Source organism: Odocoileus virginianus, chromosome 4, assembly GCF_023699985.2.
Source record: "Odocoileus virginianus isolate 20LAN1187 ecotype Illinois chromosome 4, Ovbor_1.2, whole genome shotgun sequence".
In the NCBI taxonomy this organism is placed as follows: Eukaryota; Metazoa; Chordata; class Mammalia; order Artiodactyla; family Cervidae; genus Odocoileus; species Odocoileus virginianus.
Genome location: NC_069677.1, coordinates 84,391,758 through 84,412,700, shown reverse-complemented (window position 1 = coordinate 84,412,700; position 20,943 = coordinate 84,391,758).

The following is a 20,943-nucleotide window of genomic DNA, read 5'->3' as shown; positions in this document are numbered from 1 at the left end:
GCAAAGAAGAGTGGCAGTGATTTTAGGAGAGGCAGGCAGATGAGAAGCTCCTCCTTTGGGATCCAGAGTCCCTGCCCAGGATGCTTGCCTTCTTCATCATTATCTTTAACATAGATACAGTCATTCTGAGTCACAGATTCCACAGAACTAGGTGCCTCCCATCCAGGGGTTGAGGGAGCTGTGTGCATTCATGGGTAAAAGAGAAGGAGGTGAAAGATGATAAATTCCAGCCACGGAGCTGTGTTTTCCCTGTTTACCCTCCATGCCCCATTGACCGTAATCAGCAAACACACAAGGATTCACCTTGCTCTCTCTCCTCCATTGGGAACAAAATCAAGCAGAATTCAGAGCTGCCAGTAGCTCATGGTCCCAAGATATTTTTTTTTTTCGCCTTTCAACCATAGATTGAGACCTTTCCTGATTTGAAATCAGAGGTGACCCCCAAATCTTGAAAAGTCTGGATATCACAGCTTAGGGCAGGCCAGACCCCAGAGCACCAGCTCGACGTAGGGGCCAATCCCACATAAGCCAGCCTGGGAAGGTTCTATGGCTGCTGCATTCCTGCCTCTATGGCAGAGCTTCTTAACCTGCATCCTTGGTGACACTTTCAGGGGTTAATGTGCATTTGAGTGTGTGTGTGCATATTTCACGTCCTGAAACCTGAAAAGGGGCTAAGGGTCACTTTTCTGAAAGCAGCTTGTCCCCCAAAGACCATCACAAACAGGGAAATACCAACTACATTCTGGTAGCTGAGAGTGCTGGTGTTTGTGGTTTTGTGAGAACATGTCAAGGGCCACTTTTACTGGTGATACCCATAACAAGTTTCTCTGTGTCCAACTCAGTCACTCAGTCATGTCCGATTCTTTGTGACCCCATGGACGGCAGCACTCCAGGCTTCCATGTCCATCACCAACTGCTGGAGCTTGCTCAGACTCATGCCCATCAAGTCGGTGATGCCATCCAACCATCTCATCCTCTGCTGTCCCCTTCTCCTCCTGCCCTCAGTCTTTCCCAGCATCAAGGGCTTTTCCAATGTATCAGTTCTTCACATCAGGTGGCCAAAGTATTGGAGTTTTAGCTTCAGCATCAGTCCTTCCAATGAATATTCAGGACTGATCTCCTTTAGGATGGACTGGTTGGATCTCCTTGCAGTCCAAGGGCCTCTCAAGAGTTTTCTCCAGCACCACAGCTCAAAAGCCTCAGTTCTTCAGTGCTCATCTTTCTTTATCATCCAACTCTCACATCCATACACTACTACTCCACTGGGGTGGAAAAGAGCCAAGAGGGGACCCCTTCATCAAAGCCCTATTCTGCATCCCACACGGCTTCCTTTCCATTATGAACATTCTAATCACATCTTTAAATAAATTCCTGGAGAGCTGGCTTGGTACTCAGAAAGCAGCTGACCAATGGGAAAAGCAGTTGGTAGCAACAAAGACGTGATGGGACTGGCTGAACCTCAACACTCAGCTTGTGGGCAGCACACTCAAGCTAGAAAAGGGAGATATCTGTACTAAAAATACCCAATCATTCTGGAACAAATATGGGCTTAGATGACCAGTGGCCCAGGGAAGCGGAGACCTTCCATGGGGATTCTTTCCAGGTAGGGCAGGTAGGGGTCTGCAGGCTTGGGCAAGACACTGCTTTCATGGATCTCACTAGAGATGACAAGTAGCAAGGAGGTGCTGAATACATTTCTTTCCTTTAAGGAAGACCAAAACAGAATAATTGTTATTTAAATCCTATTTCTTTTTGTTATAATTGAAGTATAGTTTATTTACAATATGATGTTAGTTTTAGATGTACAACATAGTGATTCAGTATTTTTATGAGACTTCCAAGGTGGCACTAGTGCTAAAGAATCTGCCTGCCAATGCAGGGGACACAACAGATGTGGGTGATTACCAAAAAATGGCTGAATTTCCCTGTCCTGTTGCTTATTTCTTTCATACATAGTAGTCTGTGTCTCTTAATCCTATACCACTATCTTGCCACTCCCCTCTTCCCTCTCCCCACTGGTAAACACTACTCTTTTCTCTATATCTCTGAATCTGCTCATGTTTTGCCATACACATTTCTTTGTTCTACTTTTTAGATTCCACATGAAAGTGTTAACATAGAGTATTTGTCTTTCTCTATCTGACTTATTTCACTAAGCATAATACTAGGTCCATCCACATTTTTGCAAATGGCAGAATTTCATTCTTTTTTCTGGCTGAGTAATATTCCATTGTGTATATTTCTCACATCTTTTGTTTAATCCATTCATCTGCTGATGGATACTTAGATTGCTTCCATATCCTGGTTATTGTAAATAGTGCTTCTATGAACTTTGGGGTACATGTACTTTTTTGAATTACTGTTTTCATTTTCTTTGGATATATAGCCCACAGTGAAATTGTTAGATTGAGTGGTAGTTCTATTTTTAGTTTTTTAAGAAATAAACCCTATTTCCTATACATGTGAATAGATATGCAAATGAAAATTTGAGAATGAGAACATATAGAGGTTTGGTGACACGTGGTGGTAGGGATCTAGGGCTCTCCTGTGTTGCCAGGGTGAGTGTAGATCAATATAACCCTACAGAGGGCAGCTTGGTGATAGTGAACAGAAGTGTAAATTCACATACCCTTTTACCCAGCTTCATGTTTTCTGAGAATTTGTGCTGCAGAGACACTTCAGAGATGACATGTATCCAAGATGAATCACTGCTGCTTCATGGGTGATGGCAAACAACCAGAAACAAATCCAAAAGTCCATCAAGAAAGACTTAGCTAAATAAAGCATGGAACCTCAGAACAACAAACTATGCAACTACAAAAAGGAACAAGGAAGCTCTCTGTGAACTGATAGGGGCAAAGTTCCAGGACATTTCATTAAGTGACTAAAAAACAAGTTAGAGAATGTTGTGTATAGAGCAGTATCTTTTGTGTGATAAAGGGTAGGGATAAAATACCGGCTTGTCTAGGGATATGCACTTTCTAGAAGGATACTTAAAAATCTACAAAAAGGGGCAGGGAGACAAGAGCTCCTGGGGCCCAAGACACAGAGAAGGAAAGTATTTCAGACTTTTATAAAAATTTTTTTTATCAACAATTTCCCTGGTGGCTCAGTGGTAAAGAACCCACCTGCAATGCAGGAGACTTGAGTTTGACCTCCAGGTCAGCAGGATCCCTTGGAGGAGGACACGGCAACCCACTCCAGTATTCTTGCCTGGAAAATCCCACGGACAGAGGAATCTGGCAGGCTACCATCCATGGGGTCGAAAAGAGTTGGACACGACTGAGTGACTAAGCACCACACATCTGTCCTATATGAAAATATCCAAAATGGACAAAGACATAGAAATAGAAAGCAGGTTAGTGGTTTCCAGGGGCTAGGGGAGGGAAAAATGAATATGACTATTTACTGAGTACCAGGTCTCCTTTTGGGGTGGTGATGCTGTTCCAGAATAGAGGTGATCATTACACAATGTTGTGAATATTTCAATACATATTGTCATAGTAAATTTCGTGTTATGTCTATTTCATCACAATTTTAAAAAACCTATCTATCATTATAGCTACCTTTCCAGTTTCTAGTTTCACAGGCCTTCATTTGGTGATCTTTTCTTTGTGTAAAATGGAAGGCTTATTTTATTATTTTCTCCCAAACTTTTAACTTTTTATTTTGTATTGGAGTATAGCCTAGAAACAATGCTGTGGTAGTTCCAGATGAACAGCGTATGTATATATATCAATGTATATGACTCAGTGATACATATATATGTATGGGGGATCATTTTTAATTCAAGAAATATTTCCAAAGTCCCACTCATTCTCGAAAGCTAGAGTGCAAATGTTTGTTTCCGTTCTGGGCAGAGAGGTTTTTTTCATGAGTTCTTGAGAGACACAAGCTCATAAGAACCCTTGTTTCACTAATTCATCAAGAGCATCCAGTTAGTGAAGCTCAGCAGTGGGTGAGAGGGAGGTCCAGGGAATGGGGGGTAGGGGGTGGGGAAGGTTAATTAGCAGGTTCCTAAGGGCAAAGGAATGAAGGATGGATATAAAGGTCTACGTGCCACCCAGGGCCCTAAATCACCAGTCACAGGGGCTGCTGGGTGAAGCAAAGGAAAATGTGACTTACCCAGAGTGGAACAGTGCCTGGGCAACCAAACACACAGGCCCACAGACAAGACATCTTTATTTTTAGAGATGCCGCCATCCACGCCATCCATCTGTCAGAGCGCTGAGTGAGTCCAAGTCTGTGTCAGCATCGCTGACTCTCCAAAAAGCTCCGTGTGCAACCCATGGTTAATTGAAACTCCATCTCAGGTCACCTGGACAGATAGATGATGATGTAGATAGTGGACTGACAAGTTAGGGATGGAATCAGCCCATTTGACTTGGGATAAGGGAGTTGGATCAGGGGATCCTGAATGCATCCACGTCCATGACCAACCCCGGGAAACCTACTTTCTGGATGTGGTTGGCAAGTGAAAAGGGAGGTGGGGAGGCAGTTTATAGAGCAGAGTTTTTTCCATGTATTTTCTCATTTTTTTCCCTTGCAAACAATCTGTGAGGAAGGGATTCTTAATTGAAGTGTTATTGAATGGAAGATCCATACTCTAAGAGTTTGAAATGTGGCTACCCCTGGGGCTTCCCTGATGGCGTGGTGGTGAAGACTCCAGCTATCTTTTTATTTTTTAGTCTGGCTATTGATTGTGAAATCTGACTAACATCTTTCACCATTGTGATTAAGTAACTGTTACTTAATACCACTGCATCATGATTGGTCAACAGAAAAATAATAGAATTCTATATTCAGCAAAACTAAAAAAAAGACTTCATCTTCCAATACAAGGGCTGTAGGTTTGATATCGGATTGGTGTGGCCAATAAATAAATAAAGTGTCTTCCCCAAGGTCCTCCACCTGTTAGAACTCGATTACCAGATCTCAGCTTGATTTAAATCCTCACCACATTCCCAGATGGGAGACCTTCTTTCAGCAGGATTTGAGTGTCAAGGGGCAGGGGTGTGTGTGATAGAAACTTCACACATTGCCGCAGGATGTTGATGATTTTGTGTACTGTCTCTGTGACTTAGTTTGCTCACTTGTAAGCTAGAGAAAATAAAAATGCTTGCTGCATAAGATAATTGTGAGTATGAGGCCAAATAATGAATTTAAAGCAGCAATACAATGCTTCTGTGTGTGTGTGTGTGTGTGTGTGTGTGTGTGTCCGTGCATGCATGTGTGCTAAGCTGTGTCTGACTCTTTGCAGCCCCATGGAGCCTGTACTAAATTAATGCTAGCCAGTGTTATTTTGCAAGATATCAGTGGTTGTAACTGAAGCAAATAAATTTGGTTGATAACAAAATTTTTCTAATTAATAAAAGTTATAGTTATATGATAACTAGATTTATCATATAGACCACAAATGGATGATTATTCTTCAAAAATTAAAGCACAGGCTATTCTCTGGTGGTCCAGTGGTCAGGACTCTGTGCTTCCACTACAGGGGATGTGGGTTCAATCCCTGGTCAGGGAACTAAGATCCTACATGGCACGCAGCATGGCCAAAAAAAAAAAAAATGAAAGAACAATAATACATCCTGAAGCAACCAGATGTTTTCTCAGACATTTCTCAGATGTTTCTTCAGCAGGTCTTTGGGAATCTAGTGGCCTTGTTATGAATGTCAATTTTATTTTCACGCAGATGTGCAGGTATATCGAGTGATCCAGGGAAGAGAAATGGATCACAGAGAACTTCTAGTTACAATTTGAAAATGCAAACGATTGAAGAAGCCTGTTCCATGTCAGTGCTGCTTCATGCTCGGAAGAAAAGACAGGCCTTGATGAGGCATGAACTCATGACTCAACCTTTTGTGTCCACTTGCTGTTTGCTGGACTCTTCCAAGTTCAGAATCAGCCCAAGGCTCTTTAAAAACAAAAACGCAGCTCAGCCCAGGGAGACTGCTCGAGGGATATGTGAGGCTACAGTTGTTTCCCAACACCTGAGTGATGCCAAATTGCTTGAGGCCTGTACTGTGGTGGAGTTGGAAAATATTTCTTCTTGTCCTCCTGGACAGAAAATTTCAGAGTCCGTCCCTGAGCCATGGACCTAAGGCCAACCATCCACTGCCCTCTATCGTCAAGGCCAGAACCTGTAAGGTCCTCAAAGGAGTGGAGAAGTTCAGTCTAGAAATTTCCCAGCACAAGCTGTCTCCCCTAATCTGGCCAGCCTCCAGTTATGGTTGCTGTTTCTAGAACTCACCAGGCCCAATTCTGGGCTCCCCTGGTGGCTCAGATGGTAAAGAGTCTGCCTGCAACGCAGGAGACTCAAGTTCGATCTCTGAGTCAGGAAGATCCCCTGGAGAAGGGAATGGCCACCCATTCCAGTATTGTTACCTGGAAAATTCCACGGACAGAGAAGCCTGGCAGGCTACAGTCCATGGGGTCACAAAGAGTTGAACACAGCTGAGCAACTAACACTTTTCACTTTCAGGCCCAATCTGGCATCTGACTAATAATCTTCTCTTCCCACAGACATGTCCAACCTCACTTCGGCAACCCAAAGTGTTCCAAACTCACACTGCCTTTGACGTCTGTATCTTTCAAAGATTTAATCATATTCTTCCTTACATCTCAATGTAAAAATTTTGCCAATGCCATGTTCCCATCAGCTAATTGAAGGAAAGACCTTTATCCAATGTCTTTTCTGATTCACATGGTGCCTAATATGGGAATGGGTACTCAAGAATGAATATACGAGGACTTCCCTGGTGGTCCAGTGTTTAAGACTCTGGCTTCTAATGCAAGGGGCCCAGATTCCTGGTCAGGGAATGAAGATCCCATATGCAGAACAGTTCAGCCAAAAAAAAAGAATGTACAAATGAATAAAAGAAATTGTTATACAAATCAGTTTACCACAATTTTTCTACAGATAATAAAAAATATTGAATTGACCCCCTAAAGTTTACCTAACCATAGAATAGTGCTTCTCCAACTTTTTATTGTTCAGCCAGTAAGTTGTGTCCAACTCTGCGACCCCATGGACTGCAGCAAGCCAGGCATACCTGTCCTTCACTATTTCTTGGGGTGTGTTCAAACTCATGTCCATTGAGCCGGTGAGGCCATCCAACCATCTCATCCTCTGTCGCCCCCTTCTCCTCCTGCCTTCAATCTTTCCCAGCATTGGGGTCTTTTCCAATGATTCAGTTAGTCGCATCAAGTGGCCAAAATATTGGAGCTTCAGCTTCAACATTGGTCCTTCCAATGACTATTCAGGACTGGTTTCCTTTAGGATTGACTAGTTGGATCTCCTTGCAGTCCAAGGGACTCTCAAGAGTCTTCTCCAGCACCACAGTTCAAAAGCATCAGAATTACTTAGAGGGCTTATCAAAATATAGACCCCAGATCTTCTAATGCAGTAGGTCCAGAGTGGGACCCAAGAGCATGCATTCCCGGCAAGTTCCCAGTGATGCAGATGCTGCTGGCCTGAGGACCACCCTTGAGGAGCACCTTCTTGGTTCTTGGTCCTCAGCTATGAATCAAGAGGTTTGGATATTAGTTCCAGCTCTGCCCTAGGTGGCTGAAGGTATGTGGCAAGTAATTTAAACTATCTGGGATTCCTCACCTGAAATTTTCCCCTTTCAATTGTAATGTTACTTTCAGCTTTAATGTTATCTGAGTACAAAAGATATAAATTACCCTCCAACAATGCTATAATTTTCACAAAATTTTAGTCAATAAAGGCATTAGTCAGAAGAATGTTTATCAGATCTTGGACCCACAAGAGTTCAACCCCAAGTGATGTTAGTTCCACTGAGAATCCTTAAAGAAGGGGAAACTATGGCCAGCATCACAGAGACTTATGAATCTGACAGGGACATGAGCAAGCCCCACAATAGACAGAAAACCTTACCTGAGTTGGGTTGCTCTCCACAAGCTCCAGCATTGGCTTTCGGTAAATTGGTCTAAGGATGCTGGCTTTCCAAGTGGTAGGTTCCATGGAGCCCAACGTTAACTCAGGTGCCAGTGTCCAGAGAGAGGATGACCAGTTGTCACAGCCACCTGGCTCTTTCCTGCCTTTAGGATGGGTCAGAACTTTCCTAGATAGGTGGGATCTATTTCATTTTTTGTCATTAACAACTAGGAACTCTCTCTCAAAAATGGGACTTTCACCCATGACTATATGAAGAGGTATCAGTCCTTGGGTTTCCTCAAGGGGAGAGAATTACTGAAATTGGTTTCATATCCTCAAAGGGAAGGGCAAGTATAGAATATGGACCTGCAGAGATGTAGGTCAATTGATGAAAAGTCATGTCCCCTGTGGTTATCTTCAGGAGGTAATGATGTAAAAATTAGAACAATTTTGTGATTGACCCTGATATTCAATGCATTTCTTGCAAGATGCATTTTTCACTCTAGTGTTGAGTTAGCATCTCCAGAGTTTCAGTCACTGGCTGCCCTCCCATCCCCCTGTCTCAGACAGTGAAACTCAGCCATTCTGGGGACATTGGCCACTGAGGAGCTGGCCACTCTTGCTTCATAAGTAAAGTCAACTTCCGTCAGGCCTGGAACTCCTGCCACACTTTTGGAAAAGCGTATCTTTGAAAAGACCATCCCCGGGAGGTGAACATGGTATCATTCTCAACCAGCAAGTTAAAAGAAGAATGTTTGATCTTTGGCCTTCAACATCTTCTCTTAGACACTGTTCATCTTGTCTCTGGCTCTTTAAAAATTTTCTTAATTACAGTAATTAAGAAAGTTAGCAGTGGGACTTCCCTGGTAGTTGAGTGGTTAGGACTCTCTAGTCCAATGCAGGGGACTCAGGGTTGATCCCTGTTTGGGGAATCAAGAGTACATGCCACAGAGTACCACCAAAAAGTTAAAGAAAAAATTAAAGTTAGTAGTTATGCATGCATGCTAAGTGGCTTCAGCCGTGTCCGACTCTTTGCAACCCTATGAACCACAGCCCACCCGACTCCTCTGTCCATGGGATTCTCCAGACAAGGATACTGGTATGGGTTGCCATTTCCTTCTCTAGAGGATCTTTCCAGTCCAGGGATCAAACGTGTGTCTCTTGTGTCTCCTGCACTGGCAGGCAGATTCTTTACCACTCATGCCACCTGGGAAGCCCCAATGCAAAATAGGAACATCTAAAAGAAAAAGACAGAAATAGGGTCAATACTTTGCAAGGCCCTTCACCTGCCTCTTTGACCACAGGAAGTAATCAGACTGGATGAGGAAGCACTGGGTTTGTTATGGCTTCACAAGTACCCTGGACCCAGAGGGGACCGTACTCACGGATGCCAGATCAAGGGGTCTCTTGGAGGAGGTTCTTCAGGGACAATGGGCTCCTAGAACAGAGCTGGACAGTTCACATTCAACATGTTTTGGAGTGATATAGCTCTCCCACCAGGCTCAAATGGTAAAGAATCTGCCTACAGTGCAGGAGACCTGGGTTCAATCCCTGGGTTGAGAGGAGAAGCGCATGGCAACCCACTCCAGTATTCTTGCCTGAAGGACCCCATGGACGGAAGAGTCTGGCAGGCTACAGTCCGTGGGGTCCCAAAGAGTCAGACATGACTGAGGGACTAACACTAACATTGCCAAAATAATTTAATTTCGATTTCTTCTTGCAATCTCAAAAGGATGTGTGTGATCCCTATTGGCCTTAAAGAGAAAAAGTGGCTTGTTCAAGGCCTCCCGATCAGTGGGGTGACTTGACTCCCATTCCAGCTCCCTGCTGGTGAGGTCACTCTGCCTTGTGAGGCCTTGTCCATTAAAAGGTAAAAAAGCACGTTAATCTTTGCCTTTACCCAACTTTTCATATTTTTGTGACGTTTCCTATACTTTCTCATAACAGTTCCAAGAACTGGTTAGGAAATCTTTTCCAGATGAGCAAACTGTGATTCAGCAAAATTAAAATGACTTGCCCAGGGCCAGATCACCTTAGATAGCCTTTGCCCAGTTACTGTAAGACCAGTTAAAGAAGGCAGAGGGGCCAGCGTAGAAATTATAGACTGAGGATGTGCTGATCGGGAAATGAAAAAGGTATGAGACTTGTCTTCAGGGAACATCTACTGGGACTTCCCTGGTGGTCCAGTGGCTAAGACTCCAAGTTGCCGGTGCAGAGGGCCTGGGGTTCAATCCCTGTTCAGAAAACTAGATCCCACATGCTGCAACTAAAAGTTTGCATGCACAACTAGAAAAAAAAGATGCTGCTTGCCACAATTAAAGGATTCCATGTGCCACAACTGAAGATTTCACATGCAGAAACTAAAGATAGAAGATCCCGTGTGCCAAAACTAAGACTCAGTGCAGACAAATAAATAAATATATAAATAATTTTTTAAAAAAGAAACATCTACCATTGGTTGATGGTCTCAATACCTATTCTGGACACACTTATACTCCTCACCCAAGTAAACTGAGTCCCTTCTGAAAGCATTTTAGAAAGGGAGAATGCTATGCTCCTGCAATCTCAAAATTAAACTTCTTGCTCCTTGAAAGAAAAGCCCTGACAAAATTAGACAGCTTATTAAAAAGTAGAGACATCACTTTACTGACAAATGTTTGTATAGTCAAAGCTATGGCTTTTCCAGTAGTCCCATATGGATGTGAGAGCTGGACCATAAAGAAGGCTGAGCATTGAAGAATTTGATGCTTTCAAATTGTGGTGTTGGAGTAGACTTCTTGAGAGTCCCTTGGGCAGCAAGGAAATCAAACCAGTTCATCCTAAAGGAAATCAAGCCTGAATATTCATTTGAAGGACTGATGCTGAAGCTGTAGCTCCAATACTTTGGCCACCTGATGTGAAAAGCTGACTCATTGGAAAGATTTCCCTGAAGGTGGGAAAGATTGAGGGCAGGAAGAGAAAAGGGTGACAGAGGATGAGATGGTTGGATGGCATCACCAGCTTGATGGACATGAGTTTGAGCAAGCTCCAGGAGATGGTGAAGGACAGGGAAGTTGGTTTGCTGCAGTCCTTGAAGTACCAAAGACTTGAACACGACTGAGTGATTAAACAACACAGCAATGTCCCTGTATAATCTTTTGATTATTTTGAAAATTCAGTGAGATCGTTAAATATTTGGGCCTACTGACTGTCATAATTAGTGTTCAATCTAACCCAAAGCTTCCTGCATTGACTTCTGCAGCAACTTTATGATCCTGCCAGAGGAGACCAGCATTGACCATGACAGCAGAGTTCACCTCTGCAGAGCTAAAGCAGTCATTGAGACGAGGCTCTCCTGCAAGCGCCCTGTTGATCGCTATGTTTACTAAATCTCTACTGGCTTCTGTTTTGCATTTGTCTTTTCTGCACAACAAAGAATATATTGTTCTTTCCTAAGATCCCTTGATTAAGAACCCAAGTGTTGAGTAATCTTGCTGCTCCCATCCATTCTAAACCCTTTTCCTGGTCCTTGACTCTCATCTACTCCAACTACCCTTCCCATGCCACTTATGAAGATGGGAATCTGAAATCCTCATCTTTGTGATCTTGCGGTGCACGCATGGATCTATACCAATGTGTGCACGTGTGCTAAATCACTCCAGTGGTGTCTGACTCTTTGTGACCCCATGGATGGTAGCCTGCCAGGCCCCTCTGTCCATGGAATTCTCCAGGTGAGAGTACTGGAGTGGATTGCCATTTTCTCCTCCAGGGGTTCTTCCCAACCCAGGGATCGAACTTGGGTCTCTTACGTCTCCTGCATTGGCAGGCAGGTTCTTTACCACTAGTGCCACCTGGCAAGCCCAAAGCCCTCTACATCAGTGTTGTTAAGTTAGTGATCCCTGCAGGGTAGCACTTCAAATTTTACCTGTAAGTGTCATCACATTTCAAAAAATGTTCTCATTAAAAATGGAAATGGATCTTAAAACTTATCAGAAATACCAAGTAGGACCTCTCGAATAGGAAAGTTGTATCCCTGAAATTTGGGGTGACTTTGATAGGTGATCTAACCCATCTTCACTGCCAGACAGGGCCACCTAAGACACCTTTGAGAGATGAGACGTCTCCTTTGTCAAGATCACCTGGTTGAGCTCTCACACCCCCTCCATTGCCATCATTGCCATTTCTAGAGATTGTTATTCTTGGAAGTGCTTGACACAGTGGAGGCAAATCTCTGCTGTGTTCATGGAGAGTATTTCTGGAGTCTGATCCTGAGGACACAGTGGGAAGATGCTTCTCTTGAAAGACCACATTCTCAGGGAAGCCCAGAGCCCTCAAATGATGTGCTTATTAGTAAAGATAGAAATCATTTTGTCTATGCAGGCACATTGTGGTTGAAACTGTATATTCATCTCTTACCAGGGAAACTGCTTTTATCTCATTTGACACAACTGAAAACAGAATCAACATGCCTTGATGGTTTGTATTGAATCTTTCTCCAAAGGAGAAAAAAAGAAAATCATTCTGTTCCTAGAACACAAAAATACAAGAATGAATAGTTTAAAAAGCTTTTAAATTTGTTATTTTTTTAAAATTGTGATACTGTGTTATTTGACACCTCTCATGAGGAGGTGATCCCCCAGGGCGAACAAACAAACTAACCCAAACTTGGAAACTGTCACCTTCCAGCTCTTCCCACAGTGAGATAATCATGATTCAGTGGCTTCTTATGAATGTAGGAGACCCAAGTTTGATCCCTGGGTTGGGAAGACCCTCGGTAGAAGGCCATAACATCCCACTCCAGTGCTCTTGCCTGGAGAATCCAATGGACAGAGGAGACTGGTGGGCTACAGTCCATGGGGTCGAAAAGAGTCAGACACAACTGAGGGACTAACACTTTCATTTTTCTTTGTTATAAAAGTCGGAGAGTCGTATCATAGCTACAGAGGCCAAATGAAGATTGCATGCTGTAGAGAATCTGAGCATGTTACTGCTAAAAGCAGATGACAGAGGTGAGGTTCCTTTCTAGACCTGAGGACCAGGGTTCAGGCCCCATGAGCTCTGGTCCGTGACCTCCCAGTGGGCAAGGAGAACTCTAATTCTGTGTACACACAAGCCCAGAGTTACACTTTTACCTCACTGCCCAACTCAGCATTCCTATCTTGTCAGAGGTTTCACTTTCCTGGGACTTCAAGTCCGTGGGCCCATGACCTCCAAATATCTTACAAACCATGTGAGAGAAAGCAAACCATTTCCCCACATCTCTTGTGCCTGGAAAGTTAGCCTGTCTTGGAGAATCCCTGAGACACACAGACAATAACACCTGCATCAAGACGCAAAACCATCCAGCAGTCATTTGTGTCCAGCAAATGACACAGAATGAAACTCCAAGAGAGCAGAGAAGAATTGGCATCTTCTGTTCTGCTTTTCCAAACTCTGTTCAACTTCTCTCAGACCCTTCGCTTCTTTCTAAAGATAGCTTTTCCTACCACAGGAGAAACGGGGGGCCTTTTTCTCCCCCTTCCTTATTTTTCATCTTTACCACTGGCTTTTGGACTGACTTCAGGGTGGGGTGGGGAGGGAAGCTCTCTGCCTTGTACGTGCAACGCTTGGTCACCTGTACACCATGGAGCAAAACCATAACAAAGCCCTGCATTGACCAGCAGCAGAGGACTCTTTTCCTTCTGCTCCACCCCGTCTCCCCACCCTTTGGCGAGAGACTCAGTAAATAGGCACATTTGCTGCCAGGACTGAAAGTCAACAAACTCCTGCTTTGTCAGAGGAACCTGGGAATCAAGTCAGGGCACTTCACGGAAATGCCAAACCTCCTTGTTCCCTGGGTGCCGAAGACTAACAATCAGAAGTGAAAGTGTCTCAGGGCAGCCTGCCAAGAATACAGGCAGCAGACGCTTGGTGCTATGGGGTGACACCCACACCGAGCGTCTCTGCCGACCTCAACCCGTGGGTTTTACATGGTGAGGCAGACTTCCTATGGAATGGCCATTACAGATGGCCCCAAACTCATCTGGGACTGGAGAGTCCAAAGATGGCTCTGAGGATCCCCAGACCTTGGTGTTCCTGCCCAGTGTAACCCCCCTGGTCTCCAGGGCTGGACAGGACCTGTGATATGATGGACTATCACCCCTGCGGTTGGATTACATTAAGGCAATGACAAAGGGATTTTGTGTGTTTCATTGGAGCTTCTGGTCATTTTAACTAGGGACATATCCTCTGTGGGCCTGACCTCATCAGTTGATGTAATCCCAAAGGAGAGTATTCTGGGTGGGCCTGACCTAATCAGATGAGCCTTTTAAAAGAGGGACTGGAGGCCATGGATGGAAGACATCAGAGAGACGAGAAGCCACAGAGACATTCTTCTGTTGGCTGTGACGCAAGGTGGCACCTTAAAGAGAGGGCATTGTGACTGAAGGACTCACTCTTGTGACTGAAAGGAACCAAATTCTGCCAACGGCCAGTAGCTTAGACATGAACCCTGAGCCTCAGAGAAGAATCATAGCCCCAGCTGACACCTGGATTCCAACCTGTGAGACCCTGAGCCAAGAATTCAGCTATGCCTTGCCTGGATCCTTGATCCTTGGAACCAATGAGATGATAAATGTGTGCCGCGTTAAACCACTTGTGTGTGTGTGTTCTTAGTTGCTCAGTCATGTCTGATTCTTTACAACCCTTTTGGCTGTAGCCCACCAGACTCCTCTGTCCTTAGCATTTTTCAAGCAAGAATGCTGGAATGGGTTGCCATTTTCCTTCTCTAGGGGATCTTCCCAGTCCCAGGATTGAACCCACATCTCCTGTGTCTCCTGCCTTGCAGGCAAATTCTCTACATGCTGAGCCATCAGTTAAGCCCCTAAGACTGTGCTAAATTGTTAGCTTGCAAAAAGACTGATACAGCAGGCCCTCCACATGGTGGGTTCAATCCATGGTTGGTTGAATCTACTGATATGAAACCTTCAGATGTGGAGGGACAACTCTACAATGCCTTTTTATATAAGGAAATTGAACATCTGAGATTTCCATACCTGTGGGGGTTCTGGAACCCATCCCCTGCCCCACCTGTAGATACCAAAAGATAGGTATACATCATCCTAGGAATTGCAGAGAGAACATGTGCTCATGTTTTCACCATCATTTCTCTGTTTCCATGTTTCCTGTTCCTACTTTTCCCCTGTCAGGGTGAGTGTTCAAAGTCAGGACTTGTTTTACATGCGAGCGAAGAAGAGTGATACATGTTGGGGGCTGGGTGGGGAGCTGGAGAGTACTCCTTCAGGCTCTACACCTGGCTGTCTGGGTTATTGAAGGTCTGCTGGACCATGTATAAGGCATTCTGAGAAAAGGAAGCTTATCAGATTCCTTGTAGGGATTAATCTTTCCCTCATATTATAGGAGTATATGATTGCTAATAAAAAAAAAGTGAAGTCACTCAGTTGTGTCCAACTCTTTGTGACCGTATGGGCTGTTACCACCAGGTTCCTCTCTCCATGGGGATTCTCCAGGCAAGAATATTGGAGTGGGTTTCCATTTCCTTCTCCATGGGATCTTCCCGACCCAAGGATTGAACCCGGGTCTCCCACATTGCAGGCAGACTCTTTACCCTCTGAGCCACCAGGGAACCCTGATTGCTAATAGATACTTGCAATTGCTGTGTTCAGTCACTCAGTCCTGTCCAACTCTTTGTGACCCCATGAACTGTAGCCCACCAGGCTCCTCTGTCCATGGGATTTTCCAGGCAACAATACTGGAGCAGGTTACCATTTCCTCCTCTTGGGGATCTTCCTGATCCAGGAATCGAACCCGCATCTCCTGCACTGCAGGCAGATTCTTTACCAGCTGAGCTATTTGGGAAGCCAAATGCAATTGCTAAATATTGCTAATTCAGCCAGACCACACAGGTATCTTAGATTTGGGGAATGGCTCCACCAGAAAGCAACTGTTCACCAAAAATCCCTATAAAGCAAGAAGCTAAATGGATCTGAACTTGAAACCCAGATTTGAAGCAAGGGTTGTAGGGAGCATGGCACTGATCTGAGCTAGGGGCAGTTCCCAAGCATTATGACTGGTACTTAACCACCTTCCTGACTCAGGCCTTACAGGTCAATAGTTGGAAAAGACCTGGAAGATTATGTCATCCAATCCCTGCCTTTGACTGATGAGGAAATGGAAGTGCGGGGAGGTTAAATGCCTTTCTCAAGGCATTCTGGATGGTCCTGCATCCAGAAGCAGCAGGAGCAGGACCAAAACTCAGGACTTCCAACAACTTCCCATCTTGTCACCTCTGCTGTAGATCGAAATGACCATGATATTGCCTGTTGGTTAAATCACCATCTCTCTCAAAATAGACCCACTCTGTCTGCACAAAGGTCCATCTAGTCAAAGCTGTGGTTTTCCCAGTAGTCATGTATGGATGTGAGAGTTGGACCGTAAAGAAAGCTGAGCGCTGAAGAAGTGATGCTTTTAAACTGCGGTGTTGGAGAAGACTCTTGAGAGTCCCTCGGACTTCAAGGATATCAAACCAGCCCATCCTAAAGGAAATCAGTCCTGAATATTTATTGGAAGGACTGATGCTGAAGCTGAAGCTCCAATACTTTGGCCACCTGATGTGAAGAGCTGACTCATTGGAAAAGACCCTGGGAAAACATTGAAGGCAGGAGGAGAAGGGGACAACAGATGATGAGATGGTTGTGTGGCATCACGGACTATGGACATGAGTTTGAGCAAGCTCTGGGAGTTGGCAATGGACAGAGAAGCCTGGCGTGCTGCAATCCATGGGGTCACAAAGGGTTGGTCATGACTGAGCGACTGAACTGCACTGCGCTGTCTGCACCTGGCTCTCTTCCTCAGCTGGGAGGGTGACATCAGCTCTCCTGAGTAGCCCAGCTGCCTCTCTGCTTAGCCGTGCCATCAGCTCTAGAGTTGCTAGGCCATGACAACATGGCTCAGCCATTCTGAGATCCAAAACTCACCAGGTGGATAGTTTTCCTGTCGCTGCAGTCAGAGTACTGCCAAGTGGGTGACCTAGAAGAGCAGATGGAAATTTACTCTTACTGCTCTGGAGGCTGAAAATCTGAGATCAAGGTGTGGGCAGAGCCATGCTCCCTCTGAAAGTTTTACGGGGAGACCCCTCCTTGCCTCTTCTGGCTTCTGGGGGTTTCCAATCTTTCCAATCTGGCATCTTGTAAACCCTCTACAGCATCTTCCTCCATCTTCACATGGCCTCTTCCCTCTGTGTATGTCTCTGCATCTTCTTCTCCTCTTAAAATAACATTAGCCACTTTGGATGCAGGGCCATTCCTAGTCCAGTATGACCTCATCATAATGTAGTTACATCCACAAATAATCTATTTCCAGGTAAGTTCAAGTGAGATTGGTCCTGAGTGGACCAGTTTGGAGAGGTCGCCATTCAACCACTGGGTGAAGAGTACACCAGACTTCCCTTGTGGCTCAGCTGGTAAAGAATCCACCTGCAATGCAGGAGACCTGGGCTTGATCCCTGGGCTGGGAAGATTCCCCTGGAGAAGGGAAAGGCTACCCACAACTTAGCCATGTCTAAGCTACTGGCTGATGGCACTTATAAAGATCAAGTCTACTTAGTTGATTCTAATATGCCATCAAGGTCTAAAGCCACCAATCAAGCCCACCGCTTAGTTTTCAGATTGAGGCAGACAAACCTTAGCCACTCCCCACCACTTCCCATTCCCATCCATTCATTGCTACCGCCCAGCTGCTGATTCTCTGACTGGAACGTCTCACTTTATCTAGATGGCACAAGGCCCCCAGAGTTGACAGAACAACGTCCCCAAGGTGGTCACATGCCCCACTCATAAGAGTGCTTGTGTGCATGCTAAGTCTCTTCAGTCATGTCAGACTCTTTGTGACCCTATGGACTATAGTCCACCAGACTCCTCTGTCCATGGAATTCTCCAGGCAAGAATATTGGAGTGGGTTGCCATACCCTCCTCCAAGGGATCTTCCGGACCCAGGAATCGAACTCAGGTCTCTTATGTCTCCTGCGTTGGCAGGTGGGTTCTTTACCACTAGCACCACCTGGAGGAGAAGCCAGTAAAGGCCCTCAAGGACCATGAGGCAAGATGGAAGCCATCTCGCTGGGTCACCATATCCTCCTCAATTTCTGATGCACACCCATGACCTATGGAGCCACAAATTGCCCAAGCTTTGTAAAGCACTACCCAAATGCATCAGGTCATTCTATTACATCATTCGTGGTGGCATCGCCTCAGGAACCTGGTAAAAGTGTGCACTTGGCCCATTCACCCATTTGGTTCCTATTACACGTGTTCTTAGGCTGTTCTATTTTGTCATTATTACTGCACTGTTTATAAAAGCAAGACACATTTTTTCTTACTTCTTTTTAATTTTTGTGTATTCTGGTATCACACCCAATACAACAAATTCTTTTTTCCCTAGTTTTAGTCGGAAAAAAAAGCCAAAATATGCACCAAAATGGCTTGCTCAACATCTGAACCACCACCAAATAACCCTAAGATTTTCTTTCAAACAGCACTCTCTTCTGGGACCAGTGAGCTGCAAACAAATAAAAGTTGAACAATCATGATGGAGGCAAGACAGTTCCTGCTGCTCTGTCTCACCTAGAAGTCTATTTCTATTTCTATCCATTTCTCCTGCCTCTTGGCTCCAATCTTGAGGGAGCCCAAGATCAGTAGGAAAAGGAACCCCACAAACAGGCCTCTACACCTCTGCCTTGTCAAAGGTTTAAAAAACAAGAAGCAAATAACCTTGGTAGAATAACCTGTGTGATTCTTTTGCTTCTTTTAAGTGTAGTTCACACTGTAGGGAAATTACGGGCAAGTGTTTCAGAGACTCCTATGTACTTTTCAAATATTTTGGCATATGGCATGACCAGAAACAGGACTTCCCAGTGGTAAAGAACCTGCCTGCCAACGCAGGAGACATAAGAGACACAGGTTTGATCCCAGGGTTGGGAAGATTCCCTGGAGGAGAGCATGGCAACCCATTCCAGTATCCTTGCTTGGAGAATTCCATGGACAGAGGAGCCTGGCAAGCTGCAGTCTTCCAGTCGCACAGAGTTGGACACAACTGAATCGACTTAGCAGACATGCACACGACCAGAAACAGCTGGATCGGACAACACTGCCCAGGGCTCAGTGGCAGTTCTGAACTCTGGGCCTCTCCCCAAGGTCACAAACCTCAACCCTGGGCATTTTGTGTGTGTGAAATTCACTCAGTCATGTCCGACTCTTTGTGACCCCATGGATTGTAGCCTGCCAGGCTCCTCTGTCCATAGAATTATCCAGGCCAGAATATTAGAGTGGGTAGTCATTTCCCTCTCCAGGGGATCTTTCCAACCCAGGGATCGAACCCAGGTTTCCTGCACTGCAGGCAGATTCTTTACTGTCTGAACTACCGGGGAAGCACTAGCTGCAGCTAAACTCAGTTTTTGTGTCAGTTTCGTGGGCTCCCAGAAAGAATTCAGAACAATAAGGTGAACAAACATCCTCTAACTGATCCACCTTAAGTAGCCAGAGTTTTGTGAATTACATGTTCTTAGGACGATGCACACCTCGGTTCTCGTAACTGTAAAAGAAATATTGGGGTTTTTTTTCTCCCAAAGCCTAATAGTGAACCACTGGAGGTGGGGAAGGAGACATGGGTGGAATGTTGCCAAGAGTATGTTTCTGGTCAGTGATTGAAGGAGAAGAGGAAGAAGCCTGGACCTCACCTTACAGGTTATGTGTGTGTGTGTGTGTGCGCGCGCGCGCACGCACGTGCATACACATATGTGGGTACATGAGTGGGTGTGTGTGACTGTATTGCATGAGAATGCTTGTGTGTCTCTATAGGGATGTGTGTGAATGTGTTTGTGTTGGAGGAAGGAGGATCCCTTCCAGGGCCCGAGAGTGGGTTCTCGTTTGCATTTCTGAGTCTAACACTCAGAAATGAATTGTCCAAAGAGAACAAATGTGCTGACTAAGCATTTTACTGGGAAGGGATGCTCCAGTGGAGAGCAGCTGGCTAAGGGGACCCAGGAAAACTGTTCTGCCATGTGGCTCGCAGTCTTGGATTTTATGGTGATGGGATAAGTTTCTGGGTTGTCTTTGGCCAATCATTCTGACTCAGAGTCCTTCCTGGTGGCCCACACATTGCTCTGCCAAGATGGATGCCAGTGAAAAGGATTCTGGGAGGTGGTCAGACATGTGGCATCTCCTTTTGATCTTGCCTGAATTCTTGATGGTGGCTTGTTAGTTCTGTGTTCCTCACCAGGACCTCCTATGATAAAATATCTCAAGCAGATGGTTACTGTGGTACCTGGCCAAGGTGGGCGGTTTCAGTCAGTGTTTCTCCTAACATTTGAACGTGTGTGAAAGAGTTCTGTGACCATGTTGTCAGTGTGTGTGTGTGAATGTATGTGAGTGTGTATGTACATGAGTGTGCACATATGTAGTATGTGCGCTTGTGTCTGTCTGTTGGGGCTTGGGCATGCACTAACCTGTTGAGACCTCTGGTCTCAGAAGGTTCATTCCTGGGCTAAATCCTATCGTTGCATCCCTGTTTGCTGGACCATGCTCAAAAAGTACACCTTTGTGGCACTCATATTCTTTTTCAGCCTACACTTGGAGATTCTGTGTTCAGAAATAAAGCTAATTTTTTCTGAATCATACAGCCTCTTGGGCAACTAAAAGCAAGAACAGAATCTCCTTAGCCCAAGAACCTTCCCAGGATCGGCCTCAAAGGAGGGCTGCTCTAATGATTTATATTTGCACCCCTGGGGACTCAGGTGGTAGAGTCTGCCTACAATTCAGGAGACCTGTGTTTGACCCCTGGGTGGGGAAGATCTCCTGGAGAAGGGAATTGCAACCCACTCCAGTATTCTTTTCTTTTTCTTTTAATTCTTGAGAGTCCTACCTAGAGAATTCCATGTACAGAGGAGCCTGGCAGCCTATAGTCCATGGGGTCACAGAGTTGGACATGACTGAGCAACTCACACACACATATGGTATGTTTGGAAGAACAAATGCATTTTGTTTCAAAAAACCATGCCTGGAGAAGAC